Source organism: Pangasianodon hypophthalmus, chromosome 26 (genome assembly GCF_027358585.1).
Source record: "Pangasianodon hypophthalmus isolate fPanHyp1 chromosome 26, fPanHyp1.pri, whole genome shotgun sequence".
Taxonomy (NCBI): domain Eukaryota; kingdom Metazoa; phylum Chordata; class Actinopteri; order Siluriformes; family Pangasiidae; genus Pangasianodon; species Pangasianodon hypophthalmus.
The window spans coordinates 10,840,954-10,857,376 of NC_069735.1; the positions used below are offsets into that span (position 1 = coordinate 10,840,954).

Genomic DNA, 16,423 nt, shown 5'->3' on the forward strand with positions numbered 1-16,423 from the left:
CATTTTGGACACAATATGGCCAAATGTTCTGTTTATTTTTGCTCCGCTAGTGGAAATGGATACCTCTACACTCACTTTATAGCACATAGGCTAGCTAGCTCACATTAATTTTCTGTTAAAGCTGCTTCCAGTAAAATTGGCTCCCCGTCTTCCTTTTCACAAAATGTCCCAGTGACGAAATGTCCCAGTGCGGTTATAGTAAATATAAGCACTTTTGGAATGCCGCTCAACTAGTCAAATTAGTGGACCAGAACTAACAGTACAATCATACAAATACATAAAGTGTGTAATGTGAGGGTCCTTGTAAGTTTTTAACAGCTGAAGGGTCCCTGGCTGCAGAAAAAAATCTGAGAAAAGGATATAGACCGAGTTGTTTGTGAGTTAGTGAGGTTTGGATTAAACCCATGTAATTCAATTGACCAGTTAAATTGTCAATTACCTCAGTAAGAAAAAAAAATATATACATATATATATATATATATATATATATATATATATATATATATATATATATATATATATATATTTTTTTTTTTTTTTTTTTTTCTTACTGAGGTAATTGACAATTTAACTGGTCAATTGAATTACATGGGTTTAATCCAAACCTATGTATGTATGTATGTGTGTGTATATACATATATATATATATATATACACATACATACATACATGCATACACACAATAATATAATGGTTGATTGTTGTAATAATGTAATAAATAAAAATTTATAAAATTTATATTTTATAAAATAAAAATCACCAGACCCCAATTTGAGAGCCACTGATCTTGCTACTCATTGTTTACTAGTCACCCATTTAATCTATGTTTTGCACATGGATTTTATTCTCTATGATACAAATTGTATGTCTTTTTTATTTTTTTTTTTTGGAAACTTTCATTCCTGGTCACAGAGTCAGAAGTGCGCCAGTTGGTGCAATTAGACCCACTTGAAAATGCTTAAATACAGTCCATACAGTCTATTTTATAAGCTGTACCTGGCTTCTGTAACCTGAAGTAGCTTACTATTTTGACTTATTGTTTAGTGGCATAGTAGTTTGCCCTCTGAGGCACCTAAATCTAAAAAAGAAATCAGGTCCAGCAGGGAGCAACACTGCTTCAATGAATGTTTAAAACATCATTAGAGATTGCAGTACTGTTTTGTTGACAGCTTGCTATTAGGCTCCTCACACTGTGCCATAAAATGCAGACTAATAACCCTGTGGATTTTTTTTGTGTAGCACACTATTATATCCAAATGACCTTCTTTTAAAAGGACCATGAAGAATTTCTATCCGATTAGAAATTTGCTATTAGTCTAAACGAGGCAAAAACGCATGTGGAAAAATGGGGAAGGGAAATTGATGTAAACACCTATTGTGTTTGTGTGTAATGACCTTTTTAATGCTAATTGGAAGTGCTGAAAAAGCAGTAAATATATTTGTCATAATGCACCGTTTCTTAGGCTAAATATGCTTACAAAATATCTAATTCATCACAAAAAGAAATAAATTAAATTTGATTATTATACTTAGCTTTTTTTCCAAATTAAATTTAAGCAGTGTATTCACAGTGGTATGAAATTGAATTGTTGCCAAAGAACACTAAAGCATCTCACCGCTCATCTGGCATGCCGGGCATTTTCTATTAATTTAAAAATAAGCATGACAATTAGATTTTGCATTGGTAATAGAGCACAAGAGAGAAAAAGCCCTTGAAAATACACTATTGAGCAGCAGCAATTCTGAAATAAATAGCATCATATTCAAATCATTTGCCAGAGAATTCCATGGACAGTAGATTATTTATAATCTGAAGCATCTGCCGTATGTACTATCATGTACATTTATACTGATCACATTTTATCTCTTTATATCATCTTTTTATTTTGTATAAAATTCATTTAGGCATATACAGTACACTTAAATAAACACGGTAGAATTTCATTACCAATGGGTTGTTTTTAAAATGAGACATTATTATTTTTGTGTCTTACTGACAATTTAAAACCTATTTTAAAAATCTGTCATACCTACATATTTTCTTTCTAGCATCTGGTTTTGGGAACATTTCAGTTAAGATATACAAGATTTTTTTTTTCCTTTGTTTTTTGTATTTTGTAAACTCTCTGCTTATTATTCAGGTATTTGTTAAAGCATATAAATTGATTAAGGAATGTAAGCCTGGATGGTCTAATGTCATTTCATGTCATCCTCTTTGAAAATGTGAAGTAGTAAGTAAATATCATGATTAAAGGAAACGATGATATTGGGTTGTACGGTTATCATACTGTGAGTTTATCATACCATGAATTTATCACATCATCCACCCTCACTTTCTGGTGCACCTGAGTGTGTTTTTAAAGCTAAATCAGTAAAGATGCCTTCCTAAATGCCATCTTGCCATATTCCCCTGAGTCTTTACAACCAATCAGAAGATGGCTAATGACACAAAATGGCTCCAATATCCTGGGCCAGCTGCTGGGTCTTAAGTGCTATACTGGGGGGAGTAATGTGGTGGTAATTTGACAACACTTTTACATGGCATTAAAGTAATTTAACAGTGTATTTTTGTATTTTTTTACATAAGGAATCAGTCTGACCAAGCGAATATGGATCATTACAGTGATACTAATAGATCTGGGGATTGGTGGGGTTTTTCTGAACGCACTATGTGGAACTGTAAAAGCAGAGGTGAGATGAAACATTATAAGACATCTTGGCATAATTACCAATAAGTATTCTGCTAAAAATGACGTTTGATCAATGTCACGTACATTTGCAAACTCGTGTTAGGGTGCTATCATCTTCTAAGAGAAATGTACAACGTGTACAGTGGATAAAATGTACTGGATTAGGTATATCACATGCCATAAAAAACATGATTGGTCAAAGGGCAAAATCTTTATAAACAAAAAGAGCAGCAGCCTCCTTGTCCTCTTTAAGCATAAAGATAAGCTATTATTACTCGCCCTTATATTTCTGTCAATCTAACATTGCCACATTACACAAGGGATCTGTTTTTGTTGTTGTTGTTGTTTTGCCCAATCCTTCCATTAAGGACTCACCACTGTGTAAAAAGTCATCTTAAACAGTAGGAATTTCAGTTCAGTGCTCCAGGCAACCCCTTCCTTGCTCCAGCATCCTCCTACAGTAAAAAGGAGGGAAGTTCGTATGTCAGGCACGGACAAAAGAGGAAACACGAGAAAAACAAATTAACCTGTCAGTGCCTGAGCGAGTCGTCAGAGAGGCACACTCGATGCATGATACTAATCTCTTTAGTCCTTGCAGAATGTGGATGACACAAAGGCAAGAGATGACTTGCTACAAACACCGCTTGTTTTATGAAAACAACATGTCATAAACACAGGAAAAAAAGGAAGACTTTATAGTTATACATGGAGTTCCTGTTTAGAGCTTTTGCCTACCAAAGATGAAAATGCTGTGGCTGAATGTGTGTGACTAGCATTATATATATTGAGTGACTAGCATTATATCATTACTGTTAAACCTTTCTAATCAGCACTTGAAAAAGCATTGGTCCAGACTTCTGTATTTAAGAAACACAAAAAATTCACACCTGTCTATATATTAATGGCAGTAGTTTTTTGTTGTTGTTTTTTTTTTTTTTTTTGTCAATACTGTAAGCATTAAGTAAGGAATACAGAATAAAATACAATGGGGCGTGCTGTTATAGGAAAATAATCCTACAGTATATAACAGTACAGTATATATACAGTATATAGTCCTGAAGTGTTTTATTCCTCTTGTACCACAGTGATTTGACAATAATTAAAATATTTCATTAATTAATATTTGATGTCATGCTCTTTAACCATTTATATTTACGGTTAATGTTATGAAACGACCACGAAACCAGTTAGTTCCTGTTGTCACTTATGTTACACCAGCTATAAACAGTGGGTCCTTCACCAGCCTCTCTTTTTTTCTCACTTTGTATTAGGTTAATAAGACAAAAAATGCAGCTTATCATGTTACTGAGAAACCAAAAAGTGCAAAGTATTCTATCCTAAAGAAAATCTACTGACTGTTACAAAGTGCTGACACTGGAGTCTCCTTCCATAAATGTTAAATACAGAAAGAATCTCCTTACAGAAAGAGTTGCAATTTCAATGATATAGGTTTGTCCTTGTTAAATTACAACACATTTTTAAATCTGTTTGTTACTGGTAGCCATACAAGTCCCTATGAATGAGCTGTTACTATGGAAACAGTAACATATTTGAATAAGAACATTAATATAAACCTATAATGCAAATTACAGCCGGAACTACGTTCAGAGCTGCTGATATAGAAGATTAATCTACGCCTTCAGATTTGCTTATTCAACAGCGCTGTGGTGTAATAACTAATACAACACAGTAATATTAGAGTAATATTACCATAAAGCTTGTAGATTTCTAAATATATATCCATTAAATTTGTGGTGGTTTTGTTATGATCTCAAGTGCAGGAAATCCAACAAAACTGCATTCTCTATCAATAATTCTTAACAGTCATTTGTTAGATTATGTTACATTTCTTGCTTCAAGACAGTACAAATGAAGTCATTTTCATAATTTGCGACCATTAGGCTACATCCTTTAGCATTATGACTCAAGTTCTCTGACATTTTGAAGGCCTAGAAATTGCTTTTCCCCATGATACTGGACAGACTGTTTTTTAATATTTAAGGCCACCAGTCCATAGAGGAGGGAGCAAACATATAGAGTGATTTAGATCAGAGGGAGAAGAAAGGCGAGCAGACTGATAAGACCATCAGACGTCCCCTGTGATCTCTCTCTCTTTCTCTCACTCTGTCTCATTCCTCACATCTCAAACCACAGCACTGTGTGGCCTGAATAGTGAAGCCACTAAAGCAAAGTACACACAGCAGATAAATAAGACAGACCCTATATGATCATGGCGAAAGAGAACACTATCAGCATGACAAGTTTTGTATTAGTGTTATTTGGTTGTCACAGTTAGATAGTAAAGTTTAAAATTGACCAAAAAAAAAATTGAACATGAATTCAGTGTGTTCATCAAGTATCGATGTTTGGGTCAATATTTTTCCAAACGTTCACTAGAACTGATTTAATTAGAACCACATTTGCTTATATTTGCTAGCAAATATGGAAGTTAGTGTGTACGTCAGTGAAAGTGAGGCATGTACAGCTGGGATCACAACCCAACCAAATCTTAGTGTCCTTTACATAAAATCCATTAGAACTGATAATTACAACACACTTGCCCATAACGCCATTCAAAAACCCCACTCACCCCAAAACACAGATGTTAGCAAAGGGTTTTTTTCTTCCTCTTCTTGTCTATTCTAAAACACATTTTTTTCTGTTAGCTAATTAACGTGGAGGCAGTAAAGTAATGAGTTCTCTCTGTCGGCTCTTCTCTTTTTAAAAGAGGAGCCTTGCCTATGATCTGCAAGAGGCCAAACCATCAGGACATTGTCAAGGCAAACAATAGCCTTATCTGGCCCCTATTCAAGCCACCTGATTAGTTGGGAAAAATAGGAAAAGAAAGAAAAGGCCATGTCCTTGCCCGGTAGCTGTAAATGTCAGCAAAAGGCCAGGGGACCCACCGTATCTTTATATATGTTAGCATATTTTACAGACGGCCTTCCCTCTACATAGATGACATGTCAACCTTGGCATGGCAGATATGCTCCTGGCAGTATCAGGAACCGGGAAAGCCGCTGCGAGACAGGATTGGAAAAGGTCTGTAAAAAATTCACACTTTTGTAAACCATGCCGAAATATAATGGCATTCTTTTAATTTGCACTGCAGGACTGTGGAGTGTCTAGTGGCACTTTTAGGAGATTTTAAGTATATTAACCCATCAAAAAAGAAATAGCAGAGCCATGGGATAATGTAAAGTACATCAGCAAGACTTCTGTATTGTGGGTGTAACATTTGATGGTAACTGAATTTTATTAACAGCATTAACTGCTGGAAAAAGGCTGAGGAGAAAAAAAAACCTGTGTTAACCTATGACAGCATGATCAATCCCCACTTATGATGAAACCTCAATTAACATAACAATTTAGGATAACAGGCCATTAGCAGGGCACAAATTAAGGGATTATTAGCAGCTAATTTTCCACCAATTTACCATGTTAGAGAATAATTAGAGGGCACCAGAGATTTCTAGCCTGTCTAAAGGGAATTCTTACACTGAGTTCTGGGAACACTGAGTAATATACAGTAAAAAAAAAAAAAAAGACATGTTTTTTTTTTTTTTTTTGCAAAGGATGAAAGAGGATGTGCCCAGATCTGACCTGGTGCACTGTAATAAGATTATAAAGAATGCACAAGTAATTTTCAGACAGCGTAAAAGCAGCAACACAACAGGAGCTAAAAGGAAACCCATAACACAATGACATCAACAAGGCTTCACTTTGAAAGCATGTAGTCTTAACATGTCGTTTGGTATAAATGTCAAAACAGGTTTGCTTGTTGGCCAGAACACAAGCTAATCACCATCAGACATCAAACATCCGAAATTTTTTTTTTTGTTCATTGTAGTTACCTTCAGTTCACAGTTGCTGCATTCCCTCATCCTTTAAACTTAATATACCATTAAACCAATTTAACCCCATTAAACTCAATCAACCGCAGCAGAATTACAAACTCTTCATCAGTCCCGCACACTCAAGCAGATCCACACAGCTTCTCATTTTGTTGCTCTAGACGCTGAGGTAACTGAGCAGGTGTCTCCACCGATGGCCTCCTTGCCCCAACCCTCAACACACTACTTCTATTCACAAGCTAGTTAGCGACTCAATTACTAGCAGGACACAAAAAAGCTCCAGGCCAAAAACCTGGGGCCACCCACAATCTCCTAGCCGACAAAAGATGCCTCTGTCCCCACCACAGGAGCCCCCCTCGAGTGGCCAGTCGACATCAGGAACCCCACGGTGATCATTCGGGCGCACAGCGTTGCTACCCGCTACACCGCTAATTACTCCAGCAGATTAGCAAGCCAATTATTATTGTACTTGTGCTAATTAGGAATTATTAAAAGCATTTATCAATTAGTCATCGCAGCTTGGCCTGGATGGGAGAAGCTCATTAAAGTGGCTTGAAATGCATAGAAGCAGAGGAGAGTCTTTGGGGTGGAGGGGTTTGCGGCTTCTCAGTAACATGACAAGCTGCATTTGTTGTCTTATTAAATAAGAAGAGAAATAAATTGAGACCGGTGAGGGAACAACTGAGTATTGCTGCTATAACGTAAGTGAGAATGGGTAAGTGTAAGTGATTAATGTTGTTGATAAAAAAGTATGACCAGCTATGCTTTTAAAAATATAAAAATGTAATCATTAGGAAGTTGCTGTGGTATAAGAGGAATAAAACTCTTCAGTATTTCCCATGCTGGAAAATAATCAACTTTGGGTCGGCATCACACCATCACATCACCCAGACCCCTTGTTGATTTTTTTTTTCCAGTAACACATTCTGTCATGTTTTATTTATTACTTAACTAAGACAGTTTGCTGGCATTTTTGTGCTTAGTCTTCTCAGTTTCATAACTCAGGAACTGTTTATAACTCAGAAATAAAACACACATTGGTAGAAAACAGGGCTTACTTTATAGTGTAAAAGCTCCCAAGTGGTGTTTTTTCGTCAACTTTCTTATTATTATTCTGCTTCTTCTTGTTCCACTCTTGAGTCTATGGCAGTCCATAGAACCGTACATAGGAACGTTATGAAATTTGGCAGACAGATAGGAGACAGTCTGAAATGTTACCATAGGAAATTTGGAGTTGATATCTCAAACCCTCTAGTGCCACCAACAGCTCAAAACTCATGTTTACGCTAATAACCTTTGAACCGTATGGGCTAGAAAAAAATTCCTTCAAGTCGAATGGAGTCAGAGTGCACCCTATGTCTTAATTTTCCGTCATGAAAATTTTTTGCCATTTAAAATTTTCTTAAAAACCTACTTTTTCAAACTCTTCAACAGTCAACTGTCTGATTTTCATGAAAAACGAATCAGATCTTCAGACCATGCTGACAATTCAAGTTGATTAGTTAGTTTTTGAACAGTGCCATCCAGTGCTCATGAGATATGAAAAAATATTTTTGCTTACCGAGTCAAATGATATGAAATTTTCCTATGTTGGTTGTCGAAGTAAAATGCTGTATTTCACGAACATCTTGGTGTGTCATTACGAAAATCGGTATGCGTCCTCGGCACTATGCCCTGAAGGTACTTAAAAGATTTCAGGACAGTGCCACTTTGTGGTCAAAAATTATAATGAAACTATAAAAATTCTAATAGCATTTGATTACTTTTATCTATTGTCATGAGACTGGTCTTGATAGCTTCCTTGGGTCATGCCGAGAACAATGATACCAATTGTGCCATGGTTGGCTGAACTTGTTTGCTGCCATTTTCAAATGCTTTGAAAACCTACTTTTTCAAACTCCTCCTAGACCAACAAAAAGTTATGGAATTCAAGTTGATTAGTCAAACCATTCTCGTTATTACTCATCTTCTTCTTCTGGCTAGGGTGTCTATGGCAGCCCATAGAACCGTCTGGAAAAAAGTTGTGAAATTTGGTATACTGATTGGGAAGGGTCTTCGGAACATTCTGACCAAATTTGGGCCAAGTGCTGCCAACGCTCTAGTACCAACCTGGTTTTCATGTTAAATTTGACCCTAACTTATGGTCATAACTTTTGAACCGTGTGTCCAAAATGTAAACGCCAGGCATTCCTGGATTCCCTGGGTCAAGCCGAGTTCATCACATCATATAACAACAATTTACACTTAATTACATTTTCCACCATCTTGGATTTTGTCCAAAAAATTTTTTTCGCTACTCTGCCTACAAATTTTGTCCAATCGTCACCAAATTTGGCCCACGTCATCTTCAGAGTAAGCCTCCTTGTGGTCAAGAACTGTAACAATTTTCATTTTTTTCCTTATATCATTTGAAGAATTTGTGCTAAATTTATTGTTCATTTTTCATATAATTCCCTGGAGTATGCTGAAGTGAATGCACACAAACATCTGAAATTGAAGTGTACTTCCTGTTGACCATCTTGGATTTTGTTAAAAACTGTTTTTTCGCTACTCCACCTCCAAATTTTGTCCAAATTTCCCCATATTTGGCTAACATTATCTTGAGACCTGTCTGAAAAAAAATCAAAAATGAATCAAAGGAACACTGATATTCAAAACCGTTCTTCCATAAATTTTATGTGACCATGCTCTGATGCTTGCTTAGCTCCTTGCTTTGGCTCTGTCATTTTTGGCCCCGTAATTGCTGCGTGCAGCTATATTTATTTATATATTTGCTTTTTTTGGTTTTTGTCATGAACTTTACAGTCCTTTAGTCCAAATGTCTCCAACAGACTACTGGTATTTGAGTCTCAGAAGCTCCCATTAGGACACCATCTGAGCTCTTTTTCTTCTTCTCTTGTTCGCCCCTGAATGATGTCCTCATTCACAGAATTCTGTAATGCAGGTGGAGTGATCCCGAGGAACTACACCCCTACTGGAGCTTCACACACTCACCCACTCCTCAAGCCGTTCCAGTGTATTCAGATAAGTCCTGCCAATCACATCAGTGCATTGTGGGTAAGCATGCCAGTGATGGGACATAAAGAACGAAGGTGGGGGGGGGGGGGGGGGGGGGGATTGGGTTTGAATTTGGTAGTGGAGGAAAACCCCCCGTTAGGCAGTACATTTCTCTAGTAGCATTCTTCATTACGACCAGAGACCCATGATTAGCTTGGCTTCAATAAGGGTGGTCAGGAGACGCATACCAATTAGGTTACTGTGAGCACTTTGGGTCACATTGCCATGGAAACCAAACCTAGCCCCTAGAACTGACACACACATTCACAAATACCACCCAAACAGTTTTCATATAACGCCCTTTTTTATTGCCAGGGTAATGAGGGGAAGTCCAAAGAAAGGTCTGGAAACCAATTGAAGTGTCGGCAAGCTCATAAACAGAGGAGCTGTCGCCCACTTCATTGTCCTTTTAAGGTTATTGTAGGTAATTTTTTTGTACAAAGAAAGAGACAAGCCAAAGTTTGGGGTTTTATGGAAGCACAGTATTGTCTAAGTTGAAAAGTCAAATTTGATGGTGTGCAACACTGCACGAGTTCAAGTTTCGAATTTTTGAAGCAATCCAGATTAAAAGCTTAGATCAGTATGCACATCAGAAGATGTAACAATTCCTCACAATCTCATTTATATCTGATTATTTCTCATTCGCCTTTCTACCATTACAGATGTGTAACTGATTAGACAAAGACTTGATTGGTCAGAGAGAATAAAATGAATATTGAAATCTTCCTGTCTGTCTCTTTCTAGCTTCTTTCTTTTTTCTATTTTTCACTTTCATGTCAGGATGGTTGCCTCCTGAGTCGACATTGTCAGCTCAGCTCCACTGGGACTCCTTACTATAATCGCTTTAATTAATTTCCAATCAAGCAACAGTAAACTAATCAACAGAATGCCAAAAATGGTGACAGCTCTGTCAAGAACGCACCCAACAAGGGAACTGATATCCACGAAGAGAAGGAGGAAGAGGAGAGGAGAGAAAATCAGTTGTGGGAAGAACTGTATAGAAAACGCTTGGCATTATGTTTTTTTTTTTTTCAAAAGTGTGTGCATTGGCAGTGTTAAAATGTTTTCCTTCATTCAAGGACGACAGCTCTTTCACAATATAAGCTGAATCGTGTTTATTGATGTAGAGCACATACCAAATACCATTCCCATTACTACTAATTCTTCTACCATCTCAAGTTCAGAAAAAAACATGATAAGATCAGAAATTGGATAAGCACAGGCCATTCTGTCTACTTATTGTCTACTTATTTCTGGAAAAGGAATGAAAAAATTAAAGGTGACTTATTCTTCTATCTATTCACAAACCTGTTAAGACCAATTAAATTTGAACTAAAATCATAATCAGACCCCATGCTTCGGCTGCCACCATACTGTGACTCGTACACTCACCATCCACTTTAATTGGAACACCTGTACACCTGCTCATTTATGCAGTTATCCAAGCAGCCAATCACGTGGCAGCAGAGCAATGCAAAAAATCATGCAGATACAGGTCAGTGTTCATATCAAACATCAGAATGGGGAAAAAGTGTGATCACTGTGACTTTAACATCATGGGCACAGACTCACCCAAACTGGACAGCTGAAGACTGAAAAAAAAAAACCAGCTGATTTTTTCCCTAATCTTCAACTGTCCGGGTTGGGCGAGCCTGTGCGCATGATAGCCTCAGATTCCTGTTCCTGGCTAACAGGAGTGGAATCCAATGTGGTCTTCTGCAAGGTTCGATGTTGTGTGCATGCTGAGATGCTTTTCTGCTCACCATGGTTGTAAAGAGTGATCACATGAGGTACTATATCCTTCCTGGCAGCTTGAACCAATCTGGCCATTTTCCTCTGACCTCTCTTATCAACAAGGCATTTCCACCCACAGAACTGTTACTTACTCAAATGTTTTTTGTTTTTTTGCACCATTCTGTGTAAACTCTAGAGAATGGTATGTGTGAAAATCCTAGAAGATCAGCAGTTTCTGAAATACTCAAACCAGCCCATCTGACACTAACAACCATGCCACAGTTAAAGACACAGTTAATGGAAGCACTGTATCTGCATGATTTTATGCATTGTGCTGCTGCCACGTGATTGGCTGATTGGATAACTGCATAAATGAGCAGGTGTACAGGTGTTCCTATTAATGTGGACGGTGAGTGTACGTGACTAGCAAATGTTGTTTTGTAGTCTTCTGTAAAGAGAAGCAATTAATCAATTATAAGTATTGTTACTTAGTAACTTAAGTAGAAATAAAATCTTATTTCTTAAAATTAAAAAAAAAAGCAGCTGCAGTGACAATGATGGCAACAATCCCAAAACTATTCAGAGAAAATGATTTAAACTCAAGTACTAACATACAGTATGTGCTACAAAATACACATTGACATCCTTTGTCTGCGAATGAACATGTACATTATGTACAGCATTTACTCTTTGCTAGCTAATGCCTCAAAAAAACACTTAGCAGTTAAAGTTAAAACAGAGACAATTGACATGCTTTCTCAAGAGCAAAGAGTGCTTGTACACTGATATGTCTACGTATATACGTGTACACCTATTGGACTGGAGGAAAACTACTTTTTCAATGTGTGGCCATGGATGTCTGGTCTCTGCTGAGTCACTGGAAATATTTCCTCTGTAAACCCATCTTTCTGAGCTGCTGTGAAGTTGACTTGGAGGCGATGGTGTGATGTGAGTTCACTGTAACCTTACTGCGATGTGATGGTGGAATGGGCGAAAAACTAGAGAATATCTAGTGAACAAAATGATCATATGAACATATGTGTGGTGGCCTTCATGGTGTGGTGGTTTTTATTTTGATTATCAGCATAATCCACACATCAGTCTGTCTCATGACCTGAGGTAAAAGTCGCTCGCGAGATTTAAATATGAGCCTCATAGTCGTGTCTTCACTGCTCTGATCTCTGTTCACAGTAACATCAGTGGGGAAATTATCATTGATTAATTCAATCAGTTTTGTTCTACTGGCTTAATTTCTTGTCATTTTATTACTTCATTTAACCCTTGTCCTCTGTCATCTGTACAGAGCTTGTAAATGCTCCACTGTTTTGATGATGATATGACGGCGCATCACAGACAGCCGGAATCTGATTACGAATTGAATTGATTAGGCTTATGTCCTTTCATTATGGCATGGAGCTCTCCAACAACTTGATCAAAGTGTGTCATTCTCTCTGTGAGGAAATCACACTTAGGTTTTAGACATCTTTAAACAGCCCGACTGTTCTTTGCAGGCAGAAAGCCAAGCTAAGGTTATAAAGTACCCAAAAAAAATTTATTTCATTTTGGCTCAATATATTTGTGTTCTTAATGTACCGCTGTCAAAGTATACTACGGGCAGAATAATTCAGCTGGATTCAGCCACAGAGACATTCCAGTCCACCACACACATAAGGAATTAAAGAATAAGAAAAATGAAGCAGAGCATACAAGTGTAACAAAGTATATTTTTGTGTTTACAAATTTCAAACCGTATTTTGCAAGTATAGTTGATTCAAAAAAGCACTTCTACCTTCTTCAGATTACCTGAAGCTTGATAAACTGGAGTTTGTGTTTGAAGAAGAATTTTATCCACATTGTTTATATTCACTTGAGTTAATCTATGAGATACTTTCTCCTACTTAGTACAAATCTCTATCATTTTTGGCAAGTGCACTAACATGAGGCATATCTCTGAAGATGACATGAAATAACTGAAATGATAAGATGATTACCACAATCTATATGATCTGCACATTCCATTTAGCATTGTAAAAAATTGTTTTTTTTTTTATTATATAATTGGTTTGGTAATTTTGGACCTAATTCCGCTGATGAGGTTTCAACCCTCCCCATGAAAGAAAGCTCTTAATTGATTGCCAGAATCAAACAATGCTAATTGGGTTTCTGCCGAGTCCTTTAATCATAATCCAGATGAGTGCCTATAATTAATCTAACGAACGACCGTCTGACCGTGACTGGAATGGGAACTGATAGTTTGATGAAGAGCAGGAGAAGTGAGAGGAGGATGAGCGACGCCGGTGGACGTGGTCTTTCGTTCTCCATCTTTGAGTGGATGGTAAACTAAAAACAGGACCCAGAGCACTGATAAAATCAATGACCTTGGCATGAAATAGTGCAGAAGGAAGTTTAGGCCTAGATGTTTCATGCTAACAGTTAAAGTTACTGTGAACTGATGAAGTCAATATTTGCCAACTCATACCCTTTTGACTCTTTTCTCAAGCTCTCATACCAGTGAAAGGCCAAACAACCTACACACTCAGAACAAACTCGTAACTCATTTTGGTCTTCATTCAGGATAACATGCAGAGGTTGCCTAATGAGAAGATCTTGACTGTATCTCCCAAACTTTTTTAATCTCATCACTTTCACAGTTTCTAAAAGTAAGCCAATATGTGTATGTGAACATCCAATTGAGACAAATCATCACTAATAGTTTCCTAATAGTTTACTATTCATCACTAATAGTCTTTTAGTTTTTTAGTAACAGATAAATGTTATAGAAAGAAACTGTTTTTGTTCGTTACATTTTCACGCAGTGGCATGAATATATAACTAGCACTCGTGAGCTAGCTGCAGTATAGGCTACTCGGGATGACTCTGAGGTCACAATTATCATCAGCAATAACAAAATGCATGTTGTACATAAGGAATAAAACATGACAGATCATGCTGTTATAGGAAAATAACAAAGGGGTGGCGTGCACAGTTGTTACCACCCTGAATTTGTACTTTCTGTGTTTTATTCCTCTATACCACAGCAACACACCAATGCTAACGTGTACTGATTTTAAACTTTCAACTGAATGGGGCTAATATTGGGAAAAATGTTGTCACATATGCAGTCTTGTATTGGCAATAGAAAAAACATAATTGACAATTATAGTTATTTTTTTCTTTTCTTTTTTTTTGTAGTTGTTGTTTTAAGACTGTGGTCCAAATTGTAGTAGTATACTAAATAACATGCCAATATACTGCTATATTGATGGTGCATACTATGTTATATACTATTATATGCTATGTAACATACAGTACATGCAGGGACTAGGAATCATTTTAGAGAACATGATGATTAGAGAAACCTGTCATCAACTCCAAGGAGTATTGACACATTGTTGTTTGGAATTTATTCACAAATGTACAAAATTATATGGTCATCACCTTTACAAATCAGACGAAATTCCTAAAATTTCATTCCAGTCAGCTTGCCATCATTTCAGTTCTGAAGAAGTGCACTCAAATGCAGTTCGAAATTCATTGGTGGAGAATCGTATATTTTGATAGACAAAGGCAAAAAATGTGCACACTGCGATGAAATTGCAAGATGCTTTCAGACTACAAACAAAGCAACTCTTTCAGTGGACATGGTTTAATTAAACTGCAGTGGAACATCAAGTACACTACTTTCGCTCTCTATCTCTCTGTCTCTCTCTAAAACCAAGTCTGTCTCTCTCATTCTGCCAAGTATTAACGTCGTGTGCTTGTCACTTTGCCCAGATGGAATTAAGAAACGCAAAATGAAATAGCTGTCGCATAATGGTGGAATTTCACTGAAATTTGGCACGAAAGTGATGAAGGCAAAAAAATGCTGCATTAAAAAGAAGGAAGAGAAAAGGGTAAAATAAGAGACACATAAAAAAAAGGAAAGTGTCACATCATTAGAAATGGAAGTGGCGGATATGTGGAGGGGGTGTGATTCTGAAATGAAGGGGAAGAGAGAGTGAAAGAGAGATTTGGGAATCTGAATCAGTCTTAAAGGAGGTAATTTACACATGCAAATGAAGCAGGATGCAGAACAAATAAAGCTTGTAGTAGGCCGACTACTGTAAACTGGCATATTCACGTAACACTGTCAACATCATCCCACACAGGTTGACTTACAACAACTAGAAAATTCAATAACCCAATAATGACAGCCTTCACACACAATCCAAACGTTACTTAAGTAAACGTACCACGTTGCTACCAAAGTAAGGGTGTGATGCAATGGCACTATCTCTTTTCTGCTCAAAATATTTCTATTTATAATCTATATTCAGATTTAAAACAGAAGTGGGTGTGGTCAAGCCCAGAAGGTGTTTTTTTTTTTATGTGAACTCTACCACTATGCTTCTGGAAACACTGAAAAAACCCAGAGCTGCTGGGAACATGAAGTAATATGTATGATATAATCACAAATTATATCAGCAAACTGCAACTTGCAGAACTTTATTCAACTCCTCCAACTGGAGGAACAATTCCAGTTCCTCAACTTCAGCTACTTCACTTGAGTATATAATTGGTCTCAACTAGTCGCCCTGTGCAACTTTCTGGAAAGCGGTCTATCTAATGTGACTGAGTAAGCTAGAGAATCTTCAAAACAATGTCTTAATAATATTAATAATAACATTTATTTTATTCTACATGAACATATGAACAATAATATTTATTCATGTATTCTAATAGTTCAACTTTTGTTGAAACATTTGAAAAAAAAAAAAAAGTTTGTTGGACAAGCTACTATGAAGATGGAATGCAGTGCTGCTGCTCGTCAAAATGGGATCCTTTAAGCGACATTTCATTATAATGCCCAATAGATTTTCTTTTAATAATGATAAAGAACATTCTTTTAAAAACACACTGAATGTGCAGGCTAATATTTTTTCTAATTAACTGATTACTTTTTTGGAGACCCCACCAGAGATATGCTGCCTTGTGCACAGTGTATGATTGAAATGTGGATTATTTTAGAGCTCATTAAGGCAGTATTTAGATCGGGCTACAGGAGCAAACCTCTGATGATTGACAAAACTAAAAGAATTGTGACCCACC

The 16,423-nt window shown here is 36.8% G+C and overlaps 1 long non-coding RNA gene across 1 annotated transcript in view; it reads right to left on the reverse strand.

Annotated features, from left to right (window-relative positions):
- LOC117596123 (uncharacterized) overlaps window positions 1-16,423 on the reverse strand; it is a 120,582-nt gene that overhangs the window by 68,665 nt on the left and 35,494 nt on the right. The window contains exon 2 of the long non-coding RNA XR_004577288.2: window positions 3,066-3,145. This is a non-coding gene — a long non-coding RNA (uncharacterized LOC117596123). The remainder of the gene's footprint in view (window positions 1-3,065; window positions 3,146-16,423) is intronic.